At 38.9% G+C, this 23,298-nt stretch overlaps 1 long non-coding RNA gene across 1 annotated transcript; it reads right to left on the reverse strand.

Annotated features, from left to right (window-relative positions):
• Positions 1-166: 166 nt before the first annotated feature.
• On the reverse strand, positions 167-23,262 carry LOC147827646 (uncharacterized). Its single transcript, XR_015451968.1, has 3 exons — positions 22,997-23,262; positions 22,362-22,567; positions 167-4,148 (listed from the first exon to the last, which is right to left on the reverse strand). It is a non-coding gene; the product is annotated as an uncharacterized LOC147827646 (long non-coding RNA).
• Between the last annotated feature and the right edge of the window lie 36 nt (positions 23,263-23,298).

The raw sequence follows: 23,298 nt of genomic DNA on the forward strand, positions 1-23,298 counted from the left end.
TAGCTTCTTTACTTTAGAAATGTATTTGTTGCCAATAATAATAGCACTGTATACTGAGAGTTTACTATGTATCAAGCACTGGTCTATGTAGCTCCTCAGTTACAGCAAGTTAATTTTCACTACAGTCTCATGAGGCAAATCATATTATATCATTACCTTATTTTAAAAATTAAGTCTAAGAGATTTTCCTAAATAGCAAGTGACAGAGCTGAGATTCAAGCTTATTATGTTGTAGATTATAAGAGGCATAGGACTATTAAAAGGATTAAATAGATTAATACATATGACACGTTTAGAACAGGACTGGATTTCTTGCTGTTCTCCAAAAACATCCATAGTCTCCACCCTTGGGGCGTCTACCAGAATATTCTTCCTCTCAGAGCCATACGGCTTACTCTCGTGCCTTCTTCAGGCCTGTCCTCCACTCCCTTTTCTCCATGAGAGCAGCCTTTTAAAAATATATCATTGCCTTACCCAAATACTCCTTGTGCTTTACTGTTCTGCTTAACCCTTAGCACCATTGGGCATATGATCTCTTGTATTCATTTATTTATTATCTCTCCCCAGAATATAAACTCCACAATGGCAAGGATTTTATTTTGTTCTTTGTTATCTCTTGTGATAGTTGATCTTAATTGTCATATTGATTGGCATAAGAGATGCCCAAGGTATTAGTAAAGCACATTTTTGGGTGTGTCTGGGTGGGTCATGGAAGCATGACCTTGGGTACTATATATGGTCCTTCACCCCTTCCTCTGGAGTGCTGTTCCCCTGCTCTGCTTCCAGCTTCCATGAACTAAGCAGTTTTGCTCCACCATGTCCTTCTGCCATGATGTTCTTACTTTTGAGCCAGCCAACCACGCAGTGAATCTCTTGAAAACTCTCCTAAGTTCAACCTCTCCTTTTAACTTGTGGATGTTGGGTATTGGGTCCTGACAATATGAAAGCTAACTAATACATCCAGTTCCTAAAGCAGCCTGAAATAAAGTAGATGGTCAATGAAGAAATGGAATTTCAGATGAAGAAAATAAGCCATAAGGAAGTCTTAGCCAACATCCCAGGACTGGTAAGGTCACAAGTCAGGATCAGCAGGCAGATCTGCTAACTATCCTGAGTCCCTGTTCTTTCCACTCAGGCTGATTCAACAAATAAAGAGGGGGGAAAAAAGAGAAATAAAGAGGGAGAAATCTGAGATACATCCAAAAGAGTTGGCAGGTTGTGTGATATGCTATGGGGAACCATCAAGGATCAAACGTAAATCCTGCTCGAAGTACTGAGCTGAAACAGAAACAACACTTCTGGCAGGATTGTTGACAGCTCCTTAGATTACGAAAAGTAATTTGAAGGCATCTGCTGAAACCAGTTTTAAGATTGGCTTCAACTATTTTCTTTTCAGCCATAGCTTTCCGGGATAATGAATGTACCGTATGTCCGTATCTCTAGGTTCCCATACAAATTAGGAAACTAGAAATGCCTGATGATTAAAACAGATTTGTGCTTGTTTCCATGGGAAAACAACTGCCATGAACCCTTAGGAAATGTAGGAAAGTGTGTTTGGCTGGAGACGTTCCCCGGCAAATGGCTGCACTCTGTCTGCAGTTCAGGTCCCAGTCCACAATTTTGGCTCAGGTGAGACATTATCCAGGCTACCTGCCCTGCTGGTGGGCAGGGGAGACTGCAAAGGTCAGCAAACTTGTCCTACTCCTTTGGGCTTCCCCTACTAGGGACTTGGCACTACACTGCAGGCCCTGATATCAGTTCCCCTGCTTGTTCTCTAAAGTCTAGTTCTGAGACCTCCAGGAACTCTCAGTTATAGTTTTGAGTGTGTACAAACTGAGAAAGTAAGAATTACTCTACAGGGAGGTTATGAGAATTAAATAAGTGAACATAAGTAGAAGCACTCATCCCAAACCTGTCAGGTAGTGGGTGTTCAATGCCTTGTGACTTCTCTTGTTCTCTCTGTTGCTATGTTATATTGCCAAACTGTAAACAGCTTAGTGAGCAAGAAATAGTGCCCTCCATCCTCCATAGAGTACCAGCAAGGTGATTCTTCTCAGAATTGCTATCCAGGAGAGGCAGACAGAGCAGAGGAATCCAGAGCTGCACACATAACAGGCTGACTTACTGGTAATCCAGTCTTAGTTGTCTTGCCTAGGTAGAAAGTTTGTCAGAGAAACTAAGTGGCAAAGGATAGCCCTATTGTCTTTTTCCAAAAGAAAGCCCTCATAGGACGCCAGGGAAATAAAGAGATAGGTCACAATGCATCTGAAATGCTGTGCCCTAGGCTTATCAAAATATTTTGACCTGTCTTGTTTTCAAATGACTCATGGGCATGATTCCTTACCATGAAGTCATCCTAACAGATCTATATGAATCAGATTGCAGGAGGCAGTATTATCATTTTGTGGTCCTCGGAAGGCCTTCAGTAAATCAGTCCTTCCATTACAGTCATGCTCTGGTAACTTGATCTACTTCTATAGATTCCAGTACCAGCTACTTAATGTTGTCTTTTTTTCACTCCACATCAATTCTGACACTAGAGCTGACACAAGTTCCTCAGGTTAAAGGCAGAGACCTCCATGAGACTCCCCTCACTTCAGATCCCAGCCAAGCAAGTCTCAGGAGTCCCCAGGCCACCCACACTATGCCCACCTTGCCACTGTGGGGTTACCATGACCCCCTCAGGTTTAACAATTCACTAAAATGAGTCACAGAATTCATAAAAGTACTATACTTACATTCACATTTTTATTAGGAGAGGACACATTTCAAGAAAAGCCAAATAGACATGTCGTGTAAGGTCAGGGCTCAGGCTCAGGCTTCCTGGTGGTAAGAAAACACATCTTCAGGACAAAGCACCTAACCTGAGGAGTCAGTGCCATGCTGAGTACTTGATGTCAGAAACGAGTTGGGATGGAAAACACAGTCAATATTAAGTAGCTATCACTGGAAACTACAGAGTAAGTCACCAAAGCATGATTTTGTACAGCATAGCTACAATGAAAAACCTGATTTATTCCAGGCCCTCCTAGGATCACAGAATTTTTGTTCACCCATCAGAGATTTCCACTAAACCACAATGTTCAGAGTTTTTATTGGGATTTCATTTACAAGTACATAACTGATTAAATCATTAGCCACATAACTGAATGAGGTCTCTAGCCCATTTCCCTTCCAGCTGGTTGAGTTGTAACTCAGATCAGACTGGTGCAAAGTTCTAACACTCTAATAATGTATTTGGTCTTTCTGCAGACCAGCCCCCAACCTGAAATTATTTGGAGTCCACCATCAGTTGCCCCATTAGCAAACAGAGATACTCCTATTGAGAATTTTGGAGGACTTTAGGAAATTTGTACTAGGAACTAGGGGGAAAAGATCATTATTCTTTATTTTACCACGTTCTTCTATTAAGTTTATAAACAATTGAGGATTTGCGTTTAAGCTTTTCCTTTGGGCAGTACAGAGTCATTTTAAGCAGGTGGAAATTGCTTAATGAGCAGCTACTCTGGGCCAATCATTCATAATACATATGCTGAAAGTGGTATTTTTGGGAACTAAATCATGCTATTGTGTGGAGGGTGGACCGGAGGAAGCTAAGCCATGGGGAACCTGGGAAGGAGGCCATGGTCACTGTGCAGGCATGAGATGATGACAGTAAGACTTGTGCAGCACTCATGGAAATGGAGAGGGCAGGCTTGAGTGATGTGGAAGGAAGATTGAAACCTAATTACAGTTTCACTCCATTAGAAAATACTACAGAGTGGAAAGGGGACTTAAGCCTATTTGAAGAGTTAAAACTACTCCCTAATGATATCCCAACAATGGTGATACAGTAGGTCCTATGTGATTTATAGAACTTTTTATTTTAAACATTAAAAACTCAAGTAACCCAAAAGATCTTAGTAGTTTACTTTTTAATTGACCTTCAGGGTCCCTGTCCTAATCTTAAATGACCTACCCCACTGGTTCCTCAGAATAAAAACATTCACTCCTCTTGTCTTCAGATGGCTGCCTCTTTTGGCTTTAAGTGAAGATTGTCCATTTTTACCTTTCAGTCTTTCCATGTTTGTTCATTTTGGAGTACAAGGCCCTTCCTCTCCTGTAGATCACAGATTTATGAAGGAGTGGTGGGGACCTTGGATGTGCTCCTGTATAAATCATGTGAAAAGAGAACTCGTGATGTGGATGTGTTACAATTTGCTATTTCTTCCTGCATGCAGATTTCAGTAGCTAGTAAGTTGTATTTCAAAATTCTCAATGTGTAGTTTTATTTTCCACAGTAGTAACTAACACAATGAATCACTCATATTTACAGAAGTTCTGCAATATGACAGATAGTTTAGATAAGAATTACTTGAGGTTGGGGATATAGCTAAATGGTAGAGCACCTGCCTAACATGCATAAGGTCCTGGGTTTGAGCCCAGCACAAAAATAAAACAAAACAAATTTTCATGGATTTAAATGAAGGTTTAAATTGAAGTAGAAATGATTATTTTAATGTATCATGGATGATATGTAAAGTTGAAATAGAAACAAAATATTAAAAATTACATGTAGTTAAACAATAAATATGCATTGTGTTTACTTTAATTTTTTTTTTTTTGGTACCAGGGGTTGAACTCAGGTTCTTGCACTTGTGAGGCAGGCAGTATAAGATGTTGGCTTTTAAGAAAATTGGTAACTGGTAACTCTTTGTGTTAGTCAATATACTTAAAAACTTGAAAGAAAGCCTCCTTTGATGGTATATTAAAAATCATTAAATAAAATATTAACAAATATGGGGAGGAAATAGAGGAAAATGTAGTATTTAAGAAGAGAAAACACAACTAGCTCTTGAATTTTAATAAAAATATTTGTATGCTTACAATGTGTTAGGCTTTATTCTAAGACTATTTGTTTAGATCATCTGATCCTTACAACTACACTAAAAGGCATTCTAATTATCCCTATGTATCTATGGGGAAACTGAAGTTCAGAGAGGTTAAGCAACCTGTCCAGGTTTTTATAGCTGTGGAAGATAAGAGAGATGTTTAGTAACTGTGTGTGTCAGGCTGCTACAACAAAATACTTCAGACTGGGTAATTTATAAACAACAGGAACTTATTGTTCATGGTTTTAGAAGCTAGAAAGTCCAAGATCTGCTAAGCTTCATAGATGGTGTCTTCTTACTGTGTCCTCAAAAAGTAAAAAGAAGAGAAAAACTCTCTCAGGCTTCTTTTATAAAGGTGCTAATCCAATTCATGAGTGAAGCCCTCATGACCTAATCACCCCCACAGCCTCACATTTTTTTTTTTTTTTTTTTTTTTTGGTACCGGGGATCAAACTCGGGTCCTTGCACTTGCGTAGCAGGCGTTGAAACCACTGAGCTAAATCCCCGGCCCAAGCCTCACATCTTAATATCACCACATTGGGGGTCAGGTTTCAACATACACATTTGAGAAGAGGGGACACAAACAGTCAAACTACAGGAAAGAATTTACAGAAAAGAAACGTTAAGAAAAAAGCTTTATGCACATAGGACTTGAAGTGGTCATATACAGACTGACAGAATTTGAAGACAGAGAGGCGAGATGAGGACAAAAAGAAAGAGAAAATAGTAGGTAGTGTAAAGACAAGTAAAAAGTCAAGGAGGTGGAATAGAATGTTAAGTCCACTGAAGCCATGTAATTACAGCATCCCCTCAAAGTAAACAACTTGTCAAGTATAGGGGATAATTCTACCAGGAAGCATTGGGTCTATAGGAATTCAGTTATCATACATAAATTATAAAAACATACCAATGCAGGTTAAAATCAAGATAAATCCAAATGCTTTCACTTAAGAAATCTCAATACTTCCTTTCAACTACCTGAGGTCTCACAGGATCAGGAGATGCATTCATAATTACTCTCCTTAAGCTTCTAGATTCATTCTGGATTAGACAAGTAACAGGCAGAAAGTTCTACTCAATTTTGTTCTTCAAGGTCTTTGGAAGAGAAATAAATATCACCAATCTCCATGAAACTTATGGCAAGGATCATGATGACTTCCACATTTTATTGTGAAAATGACAGGAGATTGCTAGAAAAGCACCTTGCTTTTGCATCTGAAATTTGCATCATGCTATTTGTATCACACTGTACTAATCTAACATTTCAGAGTTCTGCATAAAACTTTTCTCTCACTAGTTTCTAAATCGTAAGCAACTTTATTTCATTTGCAGCAAGGGGCATTGAACCCAAGGCCTTGTGCATAGTAGGTAAGGACTCTACCACTGAACTACACACTCAGGCCCCTATCATTAGTTTTCAGAGATCATTTTGGACTTTCACAGGCTGAAATCCATATATGCTGTATATTAATTTTATATAAATTAGTTATTTTATATCAGTTTTCTCATTATCCTAAGAAACAATCATCCAAGATTTTAAAATTCCCTTCCCCTTACAGCACTCAGAAGTTCCCCATCATTTTTTACTTTCAGCCTCACCTTTGTTCAGGAGTTTGGAGAAGCTGAGCTGCTAGTCTGATTTGAGGAGAAGCATTGTGATGTGACTATTAAATAGTGTCACAATATGCCCATCTGGGGACTGGAAATTTGGCCAGTTTGGGAGTTGGCAGTAATACCACTCTCGATCATGAAAAATGGAAATTTGCCCAGGGAAAAAATTAATAACTTTAAAAAGATTGGTGTTTTCTCCTCCCTTTATACAGACTTAAAGACACTCAGTATCTAGTGTGTTTATCTGAGGTTATAAGAACAATTTTGTGCCTTACATTAAGAATTCAAGATTCATCAAAACTTTGTGTGGAATATTTCAAGGTGGCTATACAAGGTCTAATCAGTCAGCACAGGTAGTGTTGGAAACTGATTCACCCTTGATGGTCCTCTATTCATTACAGAGAAATGAAGAAGAACAAAACATTACATGACAAGATAGCAATGTAGGTATGTAAACTCTAGAGAATCCAGATAATTTGTTTATTTCCCTTTATCATTCTTTCTAAAATCAAATTTTCGGAGGCTACTCGGTTGTGTTCCGGTTCCTGCCCATGGCACGGTGAGGACCCGGGAGCGGCTTGGAACCCCGCCTTCATCTGGTGCTTCTCTCCGAGGGTCGGCCAAGCAGCCTGAGGCTCTTCGGCTGTGTTCCGGTTCCTGCCTACAGCACGGTGAGGTCCTGGGAGTGGCTTGAAGTCCCACCTTCATCCGGTGCTCCGCTTAGCCGCTCAGGCGCCTGCAAAGCCAATTCCATCCCTCCCTCCCCGCCATTTTCCGGCTCTTCTGCTACCTGGTCCCATGCTACAGAGGCACAGGGGATTATACTTCACATAGTTAAATGTGATAGATTAATAACTACCACAAATTGTCATTTTCCAAGCTGCGCTTGATGCTATGGTATTGCTGATTGTAACATTTGGCCTAACACGTTGTGATTGATCTCATCAGTTTTCCTTCCTGGTATAAGGAAAATAAAATAGCCTCAGAGTCATTAGAGCCTCAAAACCTAAACACAAGCCATATCTGGAAGACACCTCTGAAAAGCAATCAATCCACAAGGGTTTTAAACACAAGCAACAAAGATACCTGCATTAAGCAATTCTGAAATATCAACCCAGGAATTAAACCAAGGACAGTACCAAAAATAAAAATGAGAAGACGTTTAAGCAAGGCACAAACGCAGGCTTCCACGTCACAAAAAGGAAATTCTGGGGGAAATGAGGTGGAAAAGTTAGATAATCAACCACCTGGACACCCTGAACTGATTGATAGCACAGGAAGTAACAAAGCAGACACATGAGGCTCTAGAAAAATTCAAAGCAGAAATAATCTCCCAGATAAATACACAGATAATGAGTAGAGTGAAAGACGTGATTAGAGGCTCTAGAGCAGAAACAGACAAGAAAGTAGATGAGATCAGAAAAATGCTGGAAGCCATGAATGCCCAGCAGAAGAAAGAAATGGAAAACATGATCACCCAACGTAAGACAGAAATGGAATCCATGAAAAAGATTCAAAAAGATATTCAGGACATTAAGAAGTCCATTAAAGCATGCAGAGTAGACTAAGAGAATCTGAAGACAGATTATCAGATATAGAACACAGGATCGCAGCTAAAGACCATGAAAACAGAGATTTCTTAAAGATAGTAAGGGACCATGAGAAATCAATCCAACAGCTGCTAGATGATGCAAAGAGGAATAACATAAGACTGATAGGAGTCCACGAAAAAACAGGAGAAAGTACAATTGACATAAAAAAAACTGTTCACAGAGTAATAGTAGAAAACTTACCAGACAGAGGTGGAGAATTGGACACACAGATAAGTGAGGCATATAGAACTCCACCCAGCCATGATCAAAAAAAATCTACACCTAGACATATAATAGTCAAGATCCCAGAAACCCAACAGAAAAAATCCTACAAGCAGTTAGAGAAAAGAAACAAATCACCTACAAAGGAAAGCCAATCAGAATGGCAGCAGATTTCTCAACACAAACCCTCAAATCAAGGACAGCCTGGAGTGAAGTATTTCAAGCCCTAAAAGAAAATAACTTCCAACCTAGACTGTTGTATCCGGCAAAATTATCTTTCAAAATTGATGGGGAAATTAGATACTTTCATGACAAAGAACATCTGAGAAATTTCATGAACAACAAACCAGCACTCCAAACAATTTTATGCAATATCCTGGAAAAAGACAACGAAGGTCACAACTCCATGAGGGCCAACAGAGAGAAGACACCACGCGAGGTAAGGCACTAAAGGGAAAGGGGGAAAAATAAGAAAAGAGCCAACAACAATAAAACATCATGGCAAGAATGAGTCAATATCTCTCAATTATAACTATCAATGTTGATGGCCTCAATTCACCAATCAAAAGAAACATACTGACAGAATGGATTAAGAAGCAAAACCCAGCAATGTGCTGTATAGAAGAAACACATTAACTCAAAAGGAAATTCATAGACTGAAAGTAAAAGGATGGAAAACAGTTCTCCATGCGACAGGATCCCAGAAAAAAGCAGGAAGAGCAGTCTTATTTGCAGACAAAGTAGATTTCAAACCAAAACTAATTAAGAGAGACAAAGATGGTCACTACATCCTTGTGAAGGGAACAATCCAAGACAAAGAGATGACAATCCTAAATATTTATGCACCAAATACGAATGCCCCCAACTATGCAAAACAAATATTAATGGACATGAAAAACCAAATAAAGAATAACACGATTGTAGTGGGGGACCTCAACACTCCTCTATTACAAATAGACAGATCATCTAGGAAAAAAATTAACAATGAAATTCTAGAACTGAACCAAGCTATTGAACAAATGGATTTAATAGATGTTTATTAGAGTGTTCCACCCCACAAAATCAGAATACCCATTCTTTTCAGCTGCACACGGGTCATTCTCCAAAAGAGATCACATGCTGGCTCATAGGGCAAATCTAAGTAAATGTAAAAGAATTCAAGTTATCCCCTGTATATTATCAGACCATAGTGCAATAAAAATGGAGATCAATAACATAAGAAGCTGCAAAACATCCACAAACACATGGAAATTGAATAACACTCTCCTGAACAATCAATGGGTAACAGAGGAAATTAAAGAAGAAATTAGACAGTTTCTACAAGTAAATGATAATGCCAGTACAACATATAGGAATATGTAGGACATAATGAAAGCAGTTCTACATGGGAAATTCATAGCAGTGAATGCCCATATTAGGACAACAGACAGAACTCAGTTAAATAACCTAATGCAGAACCTCAAGCTCCTAGAAAAAGAAGAGCAAAACAAAACCAAAGCTCATACAAGAAAGGAAATTATAAAGATCTGAGCAGAAATCAATGCAATGGAGACTAAGAGAACGATACAAAAAATCAATGAATCGAAGAGCTGGTTTTTTGAAAGAATAAATAAAACCGATAAACCTTTAGCCAACATTATCAAAGAAAGAAAGAAAAGGCTCAAATCCATGCAATTAAGAATGAAAAAGGTGAAGCCACAACAAATCCAGCAGAAATTCACAGAATCATCAATACCTACTTTGAGAACCTGTATTCTAATAAAATGGAAAACACAGAAGAAATGGACAGATTCCTAGATACATACCAATTGCCAAAGTTAAATGAAGAAGATATACAAATTCTAAACACCCCAATAACAATGAGTGAAATTGAAAACATAATAAAAAATTTACCAACAAAGAAAAGCCCAAGTCCTGATAGGTTCACTGCTGAATTCTACAAGACATTTAAAGAAGAAATATTGCCATTACTCTTTAAACTCATCAAGGAAACTGAAAGGGAAGAAAGGCTTCCAAATTCATTCCTGGAAGCAAGTGTTACTTTGATTCTAAAACCAGAGAAAGACCCAACCCAAAAGGAGAACTACAGACCAATCTCCCTAATGAACATAGATGCAAAAATCCTCAACAAGATACTGGCAAACAGAATACAGAGGGTCATCAAGAAGATCATACACCCTTGACCAAGTCGGATTTATCCCAGGGATGCAAGGATGGTTCAACATCTGTAAATCAATAAATGTAATACACTATATTAACAGAGTCAAGGACAAAAACCATATGATCATCTCAATAGATGCAGAAAAGGCATTTCACAAAGTCCAGCACCCATTCATGATAAAAAAGCTACAGAAAATTGGAATAGAAGGTCTTTATCTCAACCTGATTAAGGCTAGCTATGAAAAACCAACAGCCAACGTCATACTAAATGGCCAAAAACTGAAAACTTTCATGCTAAAATCAGGAACAAGCCAAGGATGCCCACTATCATCACTCTTGTTCAATATTGTTCGGGAAACATTAGCCATAGCAATTAGACAAGAGAAAGAAATAAAAGGAATAAAGATAGGAAAGGAAGAAGTAAAACTGTCATTATTTGCTGATGATATGATACTTTACATAGAAGACCCAAAAAACTCGGTCAAAAGCCTTCTAGACCTAATTGATAGATTCAGTAGAGTAGCTGGATATAAGGTCAACACTCAAAAAACAATAGCCTTCTTATATGCAAATAGCAGACCCATTGAGAGAGAAATTCGAGAAATAATTCCTTTTACAATAGCATCTAAAAAAATGAAATATCTAGGAATCAACCTAACAAAGGAAACAAAAGACCTCCACACTGAAAACTACAGCACTCTGAAGAAGGAGATCAAAGAGGATATAAGAAAATGGAAAGATATCCCTTGTTCCTGGGTAGGAAGAATCAATATAGTGAAAGTGGCCATACTTCCAAAACTACTATATAGATTTAATGCAATACCAATTGAAATTCCAACAATATACTTCACAGAACTAGAGAAAACAATCCAAAAATTCATTTGGAAGCAGAAGAAATCTAGAATAGAAAAAGCAATTCTGGGCAACAGAGACATGGCTGGAGGCATCACAATCCCCAACTTGAAACTATACTACAAAGCTACTGTGATAAAAACACCATGGTACTGGCAAAGAAACAGACCTGAAGATCAGTGGAATAGATTAGAAGATGCAGAAACAACTCCAGACATACTCAGCCACCTCATCTTTGACAAAGGAGCCAATCACCCTCATTGGAGAAAAGATAGCCTGTTCAATAAATGGTGTTGGAAAAACTGGATTTCAACCTGTCAGAGATTAAAACTAGACCCATATCTATCACCATGCACTAAACTGAGATCTAAGTGGATTAAAGATCTAAATATTAAGACAGAAACACTAAACTTGCTGGAAGATAAGTTAGGTAGAACTCTTGATGATATTGGCATAGGAAAAGACTTTATGAACAAATCTTCAGTAGCACGGGAGCTAACACAAAGAATCAACAACTGAGATCTCATCTTATTAAAAAGCTTCTGCACTGCAAAAGAAACCACCAAAAGAGCTAAGAGACAACCTACAATATGGGAAGACATTTTTAGCAGCTGTACCTCAGACAAATGTCTACTATCTAGAATATAAAAGGAATTGAACAAAATCAGACCCCCCAAATTCAAAGACCCAATTCAAAAATGGGCATCCGATATCGACTGGAAACTGGATAAAGAAGATGTGGTTTTTTTTATAAAATGGAGTACTACTCAGCCGTAAAGAATGAGAAACTAGAGACATTTATAGCTAAATGGATGCATATTGAGGCCATACTCTTAAGTGAAATAAATAGGGACACACATGTGTAAATACCGAATAGTTTCCGTAGTGTGAGAAATTGAAAGTGTAAATAAAGATGAAAATGATTAAAATGAATAATTGATAATTTGAAATAAGAAAAGATCCAAGGGTTTGGGGATGGTGGAAGGGAAAGGGGAAAGGGAAGAAGGGAAAGAAAAAAATTATGAGAAAAAAAATGGAATCAAACTCTGTGTAGATAGGGAAGGGTGGAGGGGGTGAAGGATGCACAGGTAATGGGAGCAAAAATAAAAAACTAAGATCCACCATGTTCAGGTACAAACATCCAATGATAAATGTAAATGTATTGTATACCTAAAATGTACCAATTAATATATAAATAAAAAATAAAATAAAAATAAATAAATAAAATTAAATTTTCCAGGAGTTAAAACAATTCTGATATTATAAGGCAGAAAGAGAGTGGTAAGAGTGTGGGCTTTAGAACCAGGCCATCTAGACTCTGCCACCCACTTAGAAGCAGAAAGTTAGGCAAATGACATTACCTCTCTGTGCCTCTGGCTCCCCATCTATGAGATGGAGACAGTAACAGCACCCTGTCATAATGTTGTTACATGGATGAAATGAACAATGCCTAGAAATGTGTAAAGCCTTGCCTGGCATACAGTAAGCCTGCAATAAATGTTGACTATTTTGTTCATGCTACTCAAATCATTGCAGGGAATTATCAACCCACCTCTTCCAAGCTTCCAGCTAGGCTGCTCCCAAAACCACTGTTACATTCTGAAGTCCCTGACAGTTTTTCAATTACAAAGTGACATTTATCAGAAGCACTGTTACAGAAAGCACAATTCTGAGTTCTGGTTTAGCCAGTGAAACCAACAGTTAACATGAAGTGGTATCATATAGATGTATCAGATACATGTAAACTGACTATGGTCAGGGGTGTTTCACAAGCTGACATTTAAAAAAAGTATTTCACAAGCTGACTTTTAAAAGATCAGGATGTTTTCAGTCTCCTGAAGGAGGCTACAAGCTGTGCTCCTGCTTTAGTAAAATGCATGCAGCAGTCTGTCTTACTTGAACTATTTTTTCTCTACTTCTTTTGGAAACAATCACAACTCAGAAATATACACACACCTCCATTCCTTAATACAACATGATTTTTTTTTCATCGAGGATTGATTTTTAAAACATTTAAAAAATAAGAATATAAATTATTTTCTAGCCATTTTAATAAAATGTAATCATGCTAGACACAAATTCATGGTGTCTTTTCTTTGAAATCCCATAAATAAGAGTTCATCACTTCCAACAGTCCTCTACCAATTCTTCCCAAATAAGGATGGAGGGTTATAAATGCTACAACAGGCCTAGAAAAGCACTCATAGGGGTCATTAGAGCAGAAATATTAAGATAGGGCCAGGGATTTAGCTCAGTGGCAGCACGCCTTCCTTGTAAGCACAAGGTCCCAAGTTTGATCCCTGGTACCGAGAGAAAAAAACAAAACAAAACTACAAACACCAATGGGCTGGGGATTCAGTTCAGTAGCACTGCCCCTGCCTTGCAAGTGCAAGGTCCTGAGTTCAATCGCTGGTACTGCCAAAAAAAAAAAAAAAAAGAGAGAGAGAGAGAAAAGACAAGGGTACCAAGTTACTCTCCCCTTGAAGGAAAAGCAGGTTATCATCAAGAAATATAAAGGGTCTGTGATTTTATTCTTTTTGGAAACAACAAAATTAGCCTGCTGCCCTTTCTTGGATGCTGGTAGAAGACACAAGACTCCTAGTTCTGAGACAAAAGAAAATTTACTGCTCAAAGCAATAGCAGTATCCAGAGGATTAGCATTTCTGTATCAGTTTTTGAGACCTCCAATTCCCACAGAGATGCAAAGAGGGGCAGACAGAACCTGCATGCTCAATGAGTTGTGTTACAAGAGAAGAACCTGAACTTAGGGAACGTGAACCTTTCATAATTAGTGTTTCTGTTCTTTGCTTAAGAGAGAAACATTATCTTTATTATGCTGCATAGTAAACATGCCTGTTTTTGGTCCAGAGGAAGGCATTAGCTTTAAATTTTGAGACTGTTCACTATAAAAACATCCTTGAACTTTTAGTCTGGATTCAGGCCAAACAGTGCCTAGCTCACATAATGTGCAAAAACACTAAAACTCCATGGATAATTGTTTTCTAAAAGTTATCAAAAAACAATTTTAAATTATCCATTTGAGTATTCAGAATGTGAGGGTTTGTCCTATGCTAGTTTCAAATATGCATTTATAGAAGGATATCATAGAACCCAGAGGCTAAGAAAAATGTGGAACTATTCCTTAGTTTAGAATAATAAGCCTACATTCTTAACAAGTGCTCTTTGTTCTGTTGAAGATGACAGGCAACTTTCTATTGTAGTTGATGTCTGTAAGGAAAAAAAGAAAACATCCACCAAGAGAGCTTATCTTAACAGAAATTCATTAAATTAGTTTACAGAGCTGTAATTCTCCTTTCTTTCTGAAAAGTCTTATGAAACTTCTGCAGTCACTAACTCTAGAATAACAACTAAAATATTGTATTCTGAGAGATTTCATTCTTTTTGGGATGTCGATAGGCATGAAAAAGGAAATAGTTCTATGATCACACGAAGTTAGGCAAATGCTAGGTTTAGCAAAGCTGAAAAGGCATATGAGATATGATCAAAATATGTGGTGAATATTTAAATTTAAAAACATAGTAAGACATACTGGCATTAAGCCCCTTCAAAATACTCTTACCACTTTTTTAAATAGCTCTGGAAGTCCTCTTTTGGGTCCTTACAAGGTGTGATAAAAAAAAATATGGTGAATGCTGCTGCTGAGTGGCATCCAACAGAAAAGCAGGCTTGTAAAAACATTATAGTTTGTCCTTATCTGTGTTATTTACCAGATTCGGTACTGTGGAACTTCTGGCTCCTCCCAAGTCAAAATGACCATGAGAGGTAGATGTTTTGAACTGAATTAGAGCACTGAGGCAGCCATGTCAGCATAACTAAAGACACAAAAGAGGATGTCCAGCACTGCTTCAGAAAGTGCCAAGAATGATGGGATAAGTGTTCAAAGTGAGAGGGAGTATTTCTTTTTTTTTTTTTTTTGGTACGGGGCGGGGGGGGGGGGGATATCGAACTCAGGACCTTGCACTTGTGAGGCAGGTGGTGAAACCGCTGAGCTAAATCCCCGGCCACAAGAGGGAGTATTTTGAAAGAGATTAAAAGCAATGTGTCTTTTACTGTAAATAGGGAGGGATGGAGGGGTTGAAGGGAGAGCAGGGGACAGGGGAAGAAAATAAGAACCAAGAGAGTATGTAAAGGTGCATATCTCCAATGATGAATGTCATTGTGTTGTACCAATAAAAGGATATACAAAAAAATAAAAATAAAAAAAATGTTAATTTAAACATGCACCATATTTTTGTATCATGCCTTGTACTTAAACTGGGATTTCTTGAGCTCTGTGAATATAAATATATATAATGAATCTTCAAGAGAGACATTGTATTCCCCAAGCCAATTTAACCAGTCTCCAATTTTTCAGAGCATCTCAAGGAGAAGAGTTCTCCAAGCAGCTGTTTACAAATGCCTCACTAGAGGAATGGCTCTTTCCAGCAAAAGGCAGTAAAGGACAAAGGTACTTTGGGAAGATATTGGCTAACTGATCTGTCCTGTTCCAGACAGATTTCTCATAGGTAGCAGCTAGCTGTGGATTTCTGCTTTCTGAATTAAACACCAGTGACTATTCATTATTCACTGAAACCTAGGGAGATTAAATACATATCATTTTAAGATCTGTATAAAATTTTAGCACTGAAAAAACTCTAAGAAATTATCCCAATTCCTTCATTTGTAGATAAGGACTGAGGACACAAAAATATTAAGAGACTTGCCCCAAGTCAGAGTATTAGTCAATGAGAGAGCTATGACTGGAATCCAGATCTTAATGCCGGTGTATGCTCTTTCCACTAATAGCAACGTTAAGTGACCATTAATAGTCACTCTCACTGATAATAAGGCAAACAAGTCTTCTTATTTCTAGAGAGAGAGAAAAAAACATAAGTGAATTCAGGAAATTAAAAAATGATAGACTTTGTAGAGATAGAAAGGGAATCTGGGTATTCTGGGTACTATAGAAAGAAAGAGGAGGAGAAGGGGAAGTAAAAATGGTTCAAGAGTGTATGCACGTATATATGTATAGATATATATTTACAATGTATCACAAACATACACTAATTAAAAAAAAGAAAAACAAAAACAAACCAACAAGAGAAAAAGGGAGAGAGAAAGAAATGAACTCCAAAAAAGGCTCAGGAAAATGCTCTTATATCACTACAAGTGGTGGCTATACTACAAGGAACCTGGGCCTGGCTATAGCATTTTCTATCTATACGAAACACTATTCTTGATCATTCTCCAAAAAGAGAATCATGTTATTTGGGTAACAAGAGCATCTTCAATTTCACCACCCCAATATGGTTTGAGTTATTGATCTTCACTCTTCAGAGAGAGGGCAGCTTATCAAAAGACAACAAACAAACAATTCCCTGGGCTTCAAGTTAGATGTGTTGTCAGAGGTAATGGCACTGAAATCTGAAGCAATTCAACATTAAGCTGTGATCTGAGAGGTTTGATGGTATGCTATATATATGCATAATAAAATATGATGTTAGGAAAATACTGCAAAACTCGAACCCTAGGTAAAAGAGAGACCTTTCTTAAGAGGTGTTTTTAATAAACAAGCAAATTGTGAACAACTTAAGAGTACTTCATTACCTTTAGAATACTTCATGGATACAGCCAGTCATTTGTAAATTTAATGAGTGAGTTAAATTTAAATACAGGCAAAGTTCTTAAAACAGTGGTGGTAGATGTTTAATAAATAATAGCAAACAATTATTACTTAGTAATGCAGTTATAGCAGTGATATTTTGTGCATAAAAAGTCATTCCTGACAATGTCAAACTAATTTTTTACTTCAAATTTAGACTATGTATGTGTATACAAAAAAAAAACCTCATGTTTTTTCTCAACTCCCCTACTCAAATCAATACTTCTAGCCAGCTAATATATGGGGTTTTCCTGTACAACAATTCAGTTCTTTAGCAAACACTGACAGGGTGGCCTAGAGTTTATTTCAATTCTGATGCTATCTATCAGAAAAACCATCAAGTTAACCTATAGGTCAAGAGCTCAGTCCCACAAAAACTGCCCCCACCCCTACTTCTGGTGCCAAGTGGCAGATCCTCACATTACCTACACTTTCTGTTCAATTTCTGTTCTGTACAAACAGAAATTCCCTATGATCTGCTACTCAGGTTCAATCAGTTGCTAGAATGGCCTAAGAAATCAAAAAATAGTTTACTTTCCAGATGACTGGTTTATTACAAAGGATATATTAAAGGGCAAATGAGCAGCCACTTGAAGAGATACACAGACCAAGATCCAGAAGGGTCCAAGCACAGGACCTTCTGTCCTGTGGACCTCTGTTATGCACTACCCTCCTGGTATATGAATATGTTCTCATTCACTGACCTGGAAACTCAAACCCCATTCTTTTGGGTCTTCCTGGGGACATCATGACATAAAAATGATTAAGTCACTTTCCAATCCCTTTTCCCTCCCTGAAGGTTGAGGGTGGAGCTGAAAATTCCAATCCTTCAGTCATAGGGTAGATTTCCCTGGCAGCCAACCTCCAACAGTGGTTATCCAGGGGCCTTCCAAAAATCAGCACTTTATTTATTTTTGAGACAGGGTCTCGCTGTGTGGTTCAGGCTGACCTTGAACTCACCCTACAGCCCAGACTGGGCTTGAGCTCACAGCAATCCTCCTGCTCAGCATCCCAAGTGCTAGGGATTACAGGTGCGCAGCATCACACCTGGCCAAAAATCACCACTTTAACATAAACCCAATATGCAGTTGGAAGGGGCTTGTTATGATTAACAAAAGCTATTTCTTTCATCTTTATGCTATTTTAAGAACTGAGGACAAAATCCAAATACTTGTAACAAAAGATGCCCTATAGCTCTAATCATTCTAAAGTGTTAAGGTCCATAAAAGCCAGGAAAAGTGGATGAAGGTATATACAAAAAGGTGTATTTCTTATAGCATAAAGGAAATCAATAAATGGGTTAACTGACTCCTAGCACTAACAAATCTGTTTTTCAGTTTCTCTTTTCCCTCACCCTTTTATGCCTCATTCTCCAAATAATTAACCAATAAAGCAAGCTTTGTCTGAAAAGAAGAATAAAGAAAAGCATCAAAAAAACAGTACCAGTTATACAACCTCCTAATTAGTCATCTTTCTTTAGGTTTCTAGGAACTGGGAATGTCTGGAATGCCTTGGACAACATCAAAACCCTATCAAGGGGGTTCACTACTACCATAATCAATGACCTTTCCAATGACCACTTGGCTATATAGCTAAAATTAGATTCTCCAAAAACCTCACATAAGCTTTTGCACCTATAACCCTTGGCAAGAAGAGTTTGAGTGAAAAGCCTCCATCTTCTCCCTGCCAGCTTGTTGTCAATAGTTCTTTCTTCTCCCAACCCTCTCTCTATCAAGTTACTTGCCTTGGGGGGTTGTTTGGAAATAAACCTTTCTTGGTTATCTAACTTCGTGTATCAGGTAAAAGTTACTCATCTGTCACCAGATCACCTGAATATGTCTAAGAATAAGGCTTTCTCTGTTTGTATTTTGTATTGCCTAAACTCAGAGGCATAGAAATTTTATGATCTTTTATTCAGAAGTTTGCTTTCAGTCATAAAGTGCTTTTCAATTGAAGAGTAAGCTATAAAACCACCTCACGAAGACACATTTGGGATATGAGTACACCACTGGGAAAAGTACAAATGAATGCCATTTCAAAAACTTCTGTGAAAGTATATCATTAATCTTACAGAATATACTTGATGGGTTAATTTAAAAATACATAGTTTTTTCTCATAGGTTGAATAGTGGTTAAGCATGAGAACTCTGAAGTTAGACTTGCCTAGAACCAAATCCTAAATCTCACTCATGGCCATGTGACTGTTGGCTGGCCATCTGATGATAATGGGCCACTGTCTTCTCTTTTGTCAACAGAGAAAATAATACTGCCTATTTAATGAATAGCTATGGTGATTAAATGATACAAATGCATATTAAGCCAGTATTTAACACATGGTGTATACCCCCAAAGTCCTAATTCATTATTATTTTAGAGGAAAATTTTACAACTTAGTGAGAAACAATTCTTTGTTGGGGGTCAGAAGTAAAATATTCAAGGCTGAGTTTGGAGGAGTTTGATTCAATGATTTAAAGTATCCTATTTTTAGATCTTTGGCATCACCATCTTCATCTGCCATTTTAGGGTAAAGACCACATTACCTCTCAGGGAACTTCCTGCACAAAGGTTTTATTCTCACTGTTTTAGCATTTTTAATGGTGCTGAGTCAAGGATTTCAAAACTGTTACCAAAAGTAGATTTTATCTTGCAGTTATTAATTCTGAAGGTGCTAATGATTGTAACAATGTTAACAGCTGAAATTTAAAACAAAAGATGTTTCCTGCTATCTCAGATCTTTCCCACAAAGCTTAGACATGGTCTGGAGAGATGTGCATCAGGCAAATAGAGAATGTGGGGGGAAATCTTGCTAGTGGTTTTGATTTAGAATTTAAATTTTACTTTCACAATTACCAGGCAGTATCAACTGACATTAAATACAAGACAAAAAAAGAACAGCAGATTCATTTTAAAGAATAATCCCAGCATTAAAATATCAAACATAAAGTGCATACATATACATAATATATAATTTTAGTATAAATTCTTTATGAGCTAAAGGACTCATTTTACCACCTGTAATATGATATAAATTACACTGAATGACTGACCCAGTACCAGAAATTAAAACATCTAAAAACTCATTCTTTCAACATTTAATAATACTAGGTCTTCTGCTAGGTGTTGGTAATGGAAGTAGAGATGAATAAAAATACAGTCCCTGTGCTGGAGCAGCTTGTAGACTTGGTAGTGAAGCAGGCACATAAAAAGATAAATGACAGCATTCCTTGGTAAATGCTGAAATACAGCTTCAAACTAAGTGCCGTGGGAGTGCAAACAAGGGGGAATTACCCTTGCCTAGAACCTACAGAGGCTTCATAGAAAAAGTAGCTTTTTGAATTATACCTTCAAAAAATGATATAACCCAGCATGCGCTTTTTTGTAGCTAACAACAAAACAATGCACTGCTATTACGACTTCCATACAGCCTATAACAGTCTCTAACTCATCACAACCTTAAAAAGTAGCTATGTCCAATAGATAGATGAGGAAGCTGAAGTTCAGATACTGAAAAGCTAAAGGTCAGGTAGTTAGTGGCCCTGGATTTGAGCCCAGATCCACATGGTTTCATATCCCTTCCATGGCCCTGCCCTGCCAAGAAATATCCACTGCTGCTCCCTGTGGCCAACAGTACAGTTAATTTGTGTCAAAGTGGAGTTTACATGTGAAAACTTACCCTAGAAGGCCAAATAAAATGCTAAACTTTGGCTTAAATTGAGTATACATGGAGTACAGGGCTAGAGATATAGCTCAGTGGTAGGGTACTTGCCTAATATGTGTGAGGCTCTTGGTTTGATCCCAAAGAGAGGGATAGAGGGGGGAGAAGGAAAGGAAGAAAGAAGGCAGGAAGAGGAGAGGAGGAGAGAAGGGAAGAGGTGGAGAAGGAAAGTGCAGGAGGAGCCTAGGAAGAAAGGAAGGAAGGGAGGGAGGGAAGGAGGAAAGAATTTTAAGAGATAAGCAAGAAAAAGAAAAAAGAGTAAGGTATAAAGTGAAAAATTGTATACCCAGTTCATTTAGCCCATAGTGCCCTCTTCTTTCTCTAAACTTCAGCTACATTTAATTTGAAGATATACACTTCAAATTTCATATTTATGCCAATTCCCTCTCCTGAACTGTGAACACACAGACGAAGTCTGGGAGTAAGCGTTACACTTCTCTTAGGACTTGGGACTCCCACAAACTTACTGATTACTTACTGGTTCCCTTAGTGCTTTAACCCAGTACTTTAAAGACAGCTTAGTAAGTTTGTGATTTGAGTTAGACAGACTGAGGTGAAAGACTAAACTTCAGGATTATATGTTATAAAACAATAACAAGGGAGCTAAGCAGTATAGCACAGTGGTTTTCAGACTAGAAGCTCTCAAGGTGTAATGTGCACATGGGTCACCTGCCTACATGTGCAGACCTGTCCAGTTCACCCTGTTACAAGGCAAGCACAGAGCAGTCATGAACATTGCTGGAAAGAACTCAGGACAGCCTGGACTCGCAGGGATCCACATCCCTTGTTTCTGAACCTCATCGATGTTCTTGTTCCATCACTTTCAGGAAAATAAAGCCTAGTAAGTACAGTAACAGCTTTCATTTATTGAGGGCTAATAAAGTGCTTGGCACTTTATTGGGTCAGTAAGCACAGTATCTAATTCTCACAGAATCCTGTAGTCCTATACTTATATTACTGATGGTAGAAAAAATAAAAAGGAACAGTAACTTCTCTAGGTTTAAAAAGGAATAGCAAGGATTCAAGACTGTTTCGCTAGAGTTAAAAGTCTAGGATTCAGTGGTTCCTTAGCACCAGGTAGCAAGGGAATATTTCAGGGATGCTAAACTTCAGTGGGGTACAAGAGGAACCCAAATGTACTTAGAGGGCACTCGCAGGACAAGGCCTTCTATAGGAGGTTTTGTTTCACTGGGGGTTTAAATCCAGGTTAAGTATCTGAGCCAGAAAATATTTCTGCATCTACCTTGTTTTACAAGTTACTTTAATTCTTTAGCTAATCGCTAAAGCCAACCTCTGCCTTTCCCCCAGAGACTCTCTACGAATTTACCATCTGCTGCCCAGGAAGACAGCCCCAACTTAGCTTTTGGTCTAGATTTAGGTTAGTTAAGGCTATGTTAGAGTCACACCCTAAAGTGTTAAGGAGGCACGTTAAGGTTGTCTTCTAGACATCCCACAACAGACTGGAATTGGACAACTCCTAGTATATTGCAGGGGAAGCAGGGGAAAGAGTTAGAAGCCCAAGAGAATAACTTAAACGATTTTTCTTTTAGTCTAGCTTAAAGTACAAAACGGGTGAAAAGAGATGACTGATATCTGAAAACTCGCAGTGTTAGTCTTCAGCAAGACTAACATAGTGAATGAGTACTGGTTGTTTATAAATTTTTCTACTCACGTACATCTGGCTCTCCTAGCCTGCCAGGACTAGGATTAAACTAGAGCAATAGTTTAATCTTTGGCGCTTTCTGAATAGCTGATATTGACGAGGTAGTCCCAGAACACTCTTACATCGTAATCTTGTCTATATTTCCACCACCGGGAAGATTTTCCACACCGGCTGGAGATGCAAGCTTTCAAGAAGTCAGTTTGCCTTTTCATCCTGAAACTGGGTGAAGGGTTGGGGAAGAGAAAAGCATGGTTCGGACCAATTGAATGAACGAGAACCCCTCCCCCACACCCTAAACAAGTGGTTCAGTGTGCAGACTCAACCCCCTTACGCACCGAAAGAAATCATAGGCGGAGTGTTCAAACCGAGACCCCCTGGAACCCGAGGCTTAGAGATCAGGGAGCCCATCTGGCAGCGCCAGGACAGATGGGCTTTCCGGTCGAAGAGGAGGCTGGGTCTTCAAGGGACTGGGGTCCTCCAGCTCCAGAGACCCCGGGTTTCACCTTTCTCCGCCCGTCTGCCCCTCCCACGGCGCGCTCGCAGCGCCTCCATCCCCGCCCCGGGTTCTCGGCGGAGGTTATCTCCTTCCGACCCCAGTCTTCCGAGGAGTTCCCAAAAGGGCTATTTTTAGCAGTGGCTCCAACTTACCCAGGGGAGGAGCTGTGGTAGCGGAGCAGACGCGCCTCGGCTCTCCGCGCGGTGCTCGGGTGGAGCGGAGGCCCCGCTACCCGCGGCGGGGTCCCCGTCACAGCCGCCAGGTGCGAGGCTGGGAGGCGGGAGGACTCCTCCCACGTCCCGGACTGAGACTGTGGAGGCCCGCTGGCCGGCCGAGCGCGGGGTGGCCTCTGCAGGGGAGGAAGTTCCCTGGCACCGCCACCTGCGTCACAACGGGGCTGGCAACGCAGTCATTCGCGGCGACCCCGGGGCCGGGCGCTGGGCGGCGCTGGCTG

The sequence above is a fragment of the Heterocephalus glaber genome, unplaced genomic scaffold (genome assembly GCF_053883595.1).
Source record: "Heterocephalus glaber isolate CG9 unplaced genomic scaffold, H.glaber_assembly_v1.0 deba00001442, whole genome shotgun sequence".
NCBI lineage: Eukaryota > Metazoa > Chordata > Mammalia > Rodentia > Bathyergidae > Heterocephalus > Heterocephalus glaber.